Raw genomic sequence first — 8912 nt, 5'->3', positions numbered from 1 at the left:
TCATGACAACTCATCCTAGGACAAAATTAAACTACCTTCTTCATTTGTAAGCTTAGAGATATTTTTTTAAATCCTGTTAGAAATATAGACACATCAATTAAAAGGTACACTGCTGCCCTGACTAGTTTGGCTCAGTGGATAGAGCATCTAGCATCAGCCTGTGGACCAAAGGGTCCCAGGTTCGATTCCGGTCAAGGGCATGTACCTTGGTTGCAGGCACATCCCCAGTAGGGAGCGTGCAGGAGGCAGCTGATCAATGTTTCTCTCTCATCGATGTTTCTAACTATCCCTCTCCCTTCCTCTCTGTAAAAAAACAATAAAATATATTTTTTTAAAGAGGTACACTGCTGCTTATATCTAAAAACCAAGAAACTGACACATTTCATACAAATACTCTTAGTGGACAACAGGATTATAACATTCATGGCAGTGAATGTGCCAGAAATCCTAATTAAATTAATGATCATCTTAGGCACCAGTTCTCCATGAAGCCTGCTCTGAGTCCCAATGATAGGACAGCACCTGTACTTACCCTATCACAGTATTTATTAACCTGTATTTTAAGTGCCTACCAGCTCCCTATATCAGTTAGGGTGCATTCTACTTGAAGTAACAGAGAATCAAACTAATAGCAATTCAAGTAATAGGAGTCTATTTTTTTTCACATAACAATAATGTTAAGATAAGAGACTACTGGCACTGATTCAGTTCAATGGTGTATGGAATTCTCTTGGTCTTTCCCTCATGGTCATCAGGTGTCTGCTAAAGCTTCATGTTCTCATTTAAGACAGGAGGAAGAAGGTAAAGGAGAAGGGGTAGTGGCATCAGTGTAGTTTCATTTACTAGGAAAACAAAAATTCTTCCTAGTAAGAAATCCTCCCAGAAAATTATTTTATCTTGTCTCACTGGCCAAAGTTGAGTCACCCAGCTAACCCTAGCTTTGGGGAAGGCTGGGAAAATAAGGGATGGGCATGACCATGAAGTTTAAGGCCTCAATTCAATGTCTGATCTTTAGGATAATCATGATATACCATCTGGTACTGGGCACACTGTGGGGCAAGAAAGAAGTATAAAATAGATATTAAGTAGATAACTAAAAGACTTATCATGCTTCTCTATGTCCTGAATTAGATGTCAGCTTCTTTTTTCCCCCAGTGCATTAAAATATTTTATTTTAATTTTTTATTAGATTTATTGGGGTGACATTGATCAATAAAATTATATAGGTTTCAAGAATACAATTCTATGATACATCATCTGTATATTGCATTTTATGTGCCCCAAACCCACAGTCAAATCATCTTCTCTCACCATATATTTGACTCCCTTTAACCTTAACTACCCTCGACCCCCTTTTCCTCTGGTAAACACCATGTTTTCTGTTTTTGTTTGCTTGTTTTTCTTGTTTGTTCATTTGTTGCTTTCAGTTGTATACCCCACATATGAGTGAAATTATGTGGTTCTTGACTATTTCTGATTTATTTCACTTAGCATCAAGATCCATCTATGTTATTACAAATGGCACATTTCATCCTTTCTTATGGTTGAATAGTATTCCATTGTGTACCACATCTTCTTTATCCAATCCTCTATTTCAGGACACTGTGGTTGTCTCCACGTCTTGGCCACCATGAATAATGTTGCAAAAAACAGATGGTGTATATATCATTGTGATGTAAATTTTTAGAATAGATATCCAGGAAAGGGGTTGCTGGGTCATGTGGTAATGAGATATCAGCTTCTTGAAGACAGAGATTGATATTTTACTGTTTTATTCTCCAGATCCTGGCACAGTATCTGGCTCATAGCAAAAGATAAGTTACTAATTATTAGGTATATAAAGACAAGAAGGAGAAACAAATAAAAAATGAATGAAATATTAACTTCCCAGCTGTCCATCACCATAGTTCATACTTATATAAATCTACAAGATAAATTGTGCATGTACTTTGAACACACTTGCATTCTGAGATAAAAAATATTCTAGTCCATTCTGTTTCTACTTTAATCACTAAATAAATGCTTATGATAATAATAATGATGGCCAAAGTCTCTACAATGCATTTTCCTGTGGAAAATCACAGTGCTGACAATAAAATGTAGTGAATATGTTAAAGCAGGTAGATTATTTTTATTGGTTACATCAAAACACAAAGGCTTGCTTGTCCATTAAATGTAATACCAAAGGAAACATGTTCCTCTAAACCTAAAGAGGCAGCCCTAACTGGTTTGGCTCAGTGGATAGAGTGTTGGCCTGCAGACGCAAGGGTCCCAGGTTCAATTCTGGTCAAGGGCATGTACCTTGGTTGCATGCACATCCCCAGTAGGGGGTGTGCAGGAGGCAGCTGATCAATGTTTCTCTCTCATCCATGTTTCTACCTCTCTATTCCTCTCCCTTTCTTTCTGTAAAAAAATCAATAAAATACATTAAAAAATAATAAACCTAAAGAGGTATATGATCACTAAGGTTCATGTAACCAGTTTCTTCAAACTTAATATTTTAAATAAATTGCTTGGGGAAACTCCAAGCAGAACGATTTTTTGCATTTGTCTGAAAAGAGAAAAAAAAAGTGTGACTTTGAGACACATAATTTGCAGAAGCAATCAATGAAATGTAGGCTTTATATTGGATTTAAACTAGAGCTTGCCTAGAAGTTAAAGGAGTGTTCTTTATGGATTTAATTAAAATGCTGCATATGAGTCCTTTCTAATTTTACTGTGCTGCAACTGTATGAAGATGCTCACATCAAAATATTTACATTTAAATATTTTATAATGCCACATTTTAAAATATTAATGATGCCACAAGTAATCCATGGCATTCCTACAGCTTTTCTGTAGTAAGTTTGTTAAAAAAAACAACAACAACATCAGAGTCTAACTGTGTTATCCCTAGTCAGCTATTTAAATTCAGCTTAGCAAACACACCAGCTTGCCCATTTCTACAATTCTAATAAAACTTCTCTAAGAACTTAACTTCGTGTTATTATACTTTGTTCTTATTCTGTTCTAGATGGTGGCACTAGAGGGAAGAAAAAGAACTCTTCTTCAGTCACTAAGTGCCACTGCTGGGTTTAAATACACTGTTTTTCAGAGAAATAAATTTATTGAAAGGTTTCATTTAAAGTATGAGAAAGGCACCTGTAAAACATAGCTAGTGAACAAGTCAATGTAATTTCATGTGTTCTACAGTGAAGAGATCTTTACAGAGACTTAAGTGCTACTTGGAAACAGATAATGTTGCAAAATAGTGCATTTGTACATAGCAAAGCCTTTGTAATTGTAAGATTAAGTCCTTAACATATTTCTCCTTGAAAGTACCAGAGAACTATCTCTCCATAGTCATGGCTATATTCTTCTTCCTTCTGCTGTCTTTCTTTCTGGTCACTGACAAAAATAAGGCAACTGAGGAAGACATGATTCAAACCCTCATCTCTATAAACAAGTCAAGAACACGTTTGTTGTGATAATAAATATGGTAAAAACAATAAGTGTTGGCAGCAGCATCTTGAAATATGAAACATGATTACTTCCTTCTTTGTTCCTCAGAGAAAGATAATTATTACGGCTAATAATAAAGGAAGTTAATGATAACAGGAATGTCAACCAGGTGACAGAGACTCTTCAAAACCTGCCAAGGGGTTTACAGATGCATCTGGCTATCAATTTTCTTTACTGTAAAACAGAATACCGTATCATTTGCACAACCTTTCAAGATGTATAAAACATATTTTTCTGCCTTCATATGTAGTTGGTTATGGAGGGTTAGAATAGTGATAGTCCTGGATTTGGGGATGAGAGAGAAAACAGCTATGTGACCATATAAATTTCTTTTGGCAGGGGACTTTCTAACTTGCAAATAAAAACCATATAAAATAATGATGACCCACTCAGAGGCATAAAATGTAACTAAACAATTCATTGATGTCTTTCTGATCTTTTAGAGTCAGTTTTCAAATGCTGTTTATAGTTACAAATTGAATTAACTTATTAATCTTTCTTTTCCTTTCTTTAATATTTACTTGAACTTATTGGGGTGACATTGGTTAATTAAATTATATAGGTTCCAAGTGTACAATTCTACAATACATCATCTGTATATTGTATTGTGTGTCCATCACCCCAAGTCAAGTCTCCTTCCATCACCACCATTTATTCCTTCTTTACTTTTCTGTACTTCCACATAACTCCCTTTCCCTTTGGTAATCACCATACTGTTGTCTGTGTCTATGAGTTTTGGGGTTTTTGTTTAATCCCCTCACATTTTTCACCAGGCCCCGTCCCTTCTAACAGCTGTCAGTCTGTTCCCTGTTATCTACTAGTGTGAGTCTGTTTCTATTTTGTTTGTTAGTTTATTTTGTTCATTAGATTCCCCACATAAGTGAGATCATATTGTACTTATCTTTCTCTGACTAGCTTATTTTACTTAGTGTAATACTACAAGGTCCATCCATCTTGTCACAAAGGATAAGATTTCCTTCGTTTTTACAACCTCGGAGTATTACAGCAGTAGTGCAAATGTACCACTGCTTTTTTATCCACTCATCTACGGATGGGCAATTGAGCTGCTTCCAAATTTTGGCTATTGTAAATAACAATGCAATGAACATAGAGGTGCATATATTCTTTCAAATCAGTGTTTCAGGTTTCTTTGGATATATTCCCAGAATTGGAATTACTGGATCATAAGACAGTTCAATTTTTAATTTTCTGAGTAAACTCCTTTCTGCTTTCCACAGTTGATGCACCAATCTGCACTCCCACCGACAGGGCACATGGGTTCTTTTTTCTCCACATTCTCTGCAACACTTCTTGTTGATTTATTGATAGTCATTATGATAGGTGTGAGGTGATATCTCATTGTGGTTTCAATTTGCAATTCTCTGATGATTAGTGACACTGAACAATTTTTCATATGTCCATGGACCATTTGTATGTCCTATTTGGAGAAGTGTCTATGCAGATCCTTTGCCCATATTTAATTGGATTGTTTGTTTTTTTGGTGTTAGGTTTTATAAATTCTTTATAAATTTTGGATATTAACTCTTTTTCATTGTTGAATATGTTCTCCCATTCAGTGAGTTGTCTTTTCACTTTATAGATGGTTTCCTTTGCTGTGCAAAAACTTTTTAGTGCATTTGTTTATTTTTATTTTTTTGTTGTTTCCTTTGTCCAAGGAGACACATCAAAAATATTGCTATGAGAAATGGCCATGATTTTACTGCTTATGTTTACTTCTAGGATTTTTCTATTTTCCAATCTTACATTTAAGTCTTTAACTCATATTTAGTTTATTCTTGAGTATAGTGTAAAAAGGTGGTCTAATTTTATTTTTTGCATGTTATCTGTCCAATCTTCCCAACACCATTTATTGAATAAACTGTCTTTACCAAATTGCATGTTCTTGCCTCCTTTTTCAAATGTTAATTGACCATAAAAATGTGGATTTATTTCTGGGCTTTCTATTCTGTTCCATTGTTCTATATGTCTGTTTCTATGCTGGTACCAAGTTCTTTTGATTACTATGCCCTTATAGTATAGTTTGATACCAATTTGTATGATTCCACCAAATTTGTTCTTTCTCACGATTATTGTGGCTATTCTGTGTCTTTTGTGGTTCCATATAAATTTTTGGAATATTTGTTTTAGTTCTGTGAAATGTGGCATCGGAATCTTGGTAGGAATTGCATTTAATCTATAGATTGCTTTAGGAAGTATGAATATTTTAATTATGTTAATTCTTCCAATCTACAAAACATGACAGGCTTCCACTTATTTGTATCATCCTCAATTTTTACTTCAGTGTCTTAAAATTTTCTGAGTATAGATATTTTACATCCTTGGTTCAATTTATTCTAAGGTATTTTATTTTTAAGGTGCTTAATCTATTTTTTATTATTTACACTATTACAGATGTCCCTATTTCCCCCCCTTTAACCACCTCTATCCACCCCTCGCCCCACCTTCCCTCTCTCACCAAAGGCAAATTTTACAAACATTCAAAGAAGAACTAACATCTATCCTCAAAATATTCTAAAATTTCAAGAGGAAGGAAGATTTCCAAGATCTTTTTATGAGGACAGAATTATCCTAATTTCAAAACCAGATAAAAACACTACAAAGAAAGAAAATTATAGGCCAATATCCCTGATTAGCATAGATGTTAAAATCCTTAACAAAATATTAGCAACGCAGATCCAGCAATATCTTAAAAAGGTCATACACTATGATCAAATGGGATTTATCCTGGGAATGCATATTTATAAATCAATAAATGTGATATAAACAAAATAAAAGCTAAAAATCATATGATCATATCAATAGATGCAGAAAAAGCATTTGTTAAAATCCAACACCCATTTATAATAAAAAACTCTCAGCAAAGTGGGAATACAAAGATAATACCTCAATGTGATAAAGGCCATATACAGAAACCTACAGTTAACATACTATCAATGGGAAAAATGTATAAGCATTTCCCTTAACATCAGGAATAAAACAGGGATGTCCACTTTTATCACTCTTATTCAACATAGTACTGGAAGTCCTAGCCACAGCAATCAGACAAGAAGAAGGAATAAAAGGCATCCAAATTGGAAAGGAGGAGATGAAAATTTGATTATTTGTAGATGACACGCTATTGTACATAGAAAACCCTAAAGACTCTGCCAAAAAACTACTAGATATGATAAATAAATTTGGAAAAGTAATTGAATACAAAATTAATATTCAGAAATAGGTAACATTTTTATACACCAACTAGAGGCCCGATGCAGAAATTTGTGCAAGAGTAGGCCTTTCTTCCCCCAGCTGCCGGCACCGGTTTTCCTCCAGCCGCCTGCAGGCACCCGGGACCCAGGCTTCCCTCTGTCCACTGGCAGGCACCAGGGACGCAGGCTTTCCTCGCAGCTCCTGCTTCATCCGGAAGGTCGTCCAGAAGGACATCCAGTAGGAGGTCAAGTCTAATTAGCATGTTACGCTTTTATTATTATAGATAAGAAACAGAAAGAAAAACTAAAAAAACAATACCATTTAGTATTGCAACAACAAAAAATAAGGTACCAAGGCATAAAATTAGCCAGGGAGGTACAGGACCTGTACTTGGAAAGCTAGGACACTGAAAAAAGAAATTGAGGAAGATACAAATAAGTGAAAGAATATACCATGTCCATGGATTGGAAGAATTAATGTCATTAAAATGTCCAAACTACCCAAAGCAATCTATAGATTCAGTGCAATTCCTCTTAAAATACAAATAGCATATTTCACAGACCTAGAACAAATATTACAAAAATTTATATGCAACTAAAAAGACCCTGAATAGCCTCAACAATCTTGTGAAAAAAAGAACAAAGTTGGAGGCATCATAATACCTGATATCAAACTATACTACAAAGCAATTGTATTCAAAATAACTTAGTCCTGGCATAAGAACAGGTATGTGGATCAATGGAACAGAATAGATAGCCCAGAAATAAACCCACACATTTATGGTCAATTAATATATGACAAATAAGGCAAGAGCATACAATGGAGTAAAGACAATCTCTTCAATAAATGGTGTCGGGAAAATTGAACAGGTACATGCAAAAAAATGAAACTAGACCATCAACTTACACCATACACAAGAATAAACTCAAAATAGATATTTTATTTTTATGCTATTGTTAATGGGATTGTTTTTTTTTAATTTTCATTTCTCATAGTTTATTATTAGTGTATAAAATTGTAACTAATTTCTAGATATTTATTTTGTATCCTGCTACTACACTGGATTCGTGTGTCATTTCTAGTGGTTTTTTTGTAAAATCTTTAGGGTTCTCTATATACAGTATCATATTATTTATAAACAATTACAGTTTTACTTCTTTCCAATTTATATACTTTCTTCCTGATTGATGTGCAGAGGACTTCTAGTACCGTGTTTAATAAAAGTGGTGAAAGCAGACACTGCTGTCTTGTTCCTGATCTTAAGGGAGATACTTTTAGTTTTTTCCCATTGAGTATTGTGTTAGCTATGGGTTTCTCATATATGGCCTTTATTATACTGAGGTAGGTTTTCTCTATTCCCACTTCACTAAGAAGTTTTAAAATAAGTTGCTCAATTTTATCAAATGCTTTTCTGCATCTATTTATTTGATCCTGTGACTTTTATCTTTCTTTTTGCTTATGTAGTATACCATATTTATTGATCTGTGTATATTATATTAATTTGTATCCCCAAAATAAATCCTATTTGATCATAATGTATTATCTTTTTAATGTATTGCTGGATCTAGTTTGCTAATAATTTGTTGAGGATTTTAGCATCTATGGTCATCAGGGATATTGGCCTATACTTTTCTTTCTTTGTAATAATCTTACCTAGTTTTGGAGTTAAGATAATGCTAACCTCGTAAATGAGCTTGGGAGTCTTCCTTCCTCTTGAATTTTTTTGAAATATTTTGAGAAGGATAGGTGTTAGTTCTTCTTTTCATGTTTGGTAAAATTCACTTGTGAAACCACCCAGTCTAAGACATTTATTTTTGGGAGTTTTGGAATTGCTGCTTCAATTTTATTAGTTGTAATCTGTCTATTCTGATTCTCTGATTCTTCCTAATTCTGTTTTGAATGATTGTATGTTTCTACGAATTTATCCATTTCTTCCAGATAGTCCAACGTGTTGGAATACGGTTGTCTATAATATTTCCTTATAATCCCTTGTATTTCTCTGAAGTCAGTTGTTACTACTCTTCTTTCATTTCTGATTTTATTTATTTGGGCCCTCTCTATTTTTCTTAATGAATCTGGTTAAAGGTTTGTCAATCTTGTTTATCTTGGATTCATTAATCTTTTGATTTTTTTCTCTTTTCATTAATTTCTTCTCTGATCTTTATTATCTCAGTTCTTCTTCTCACTTTGGGCATTGTTTG

Source organism: Myotis yumanensis, unplaced genomic scaffold (genome assembly GCF_028538775.1).
Source record: "Myotis yumanensis isolate MYYU_CA2020_CCGP unplaced genomic scaffold, mMyoYum1.0.hap1 SCAF_1, whole genome shotgun sequence".
Classification (NCBI taxonomy): domain Eukaryota; kingdom Metazoa; phylum Chordata; class Mammalia; order Chiroptera; family Vespertilionidae; genus Myotis; species Myotis yumanensis.
This window is presented reverse-complemented; position numbering follows the sequence as displayed.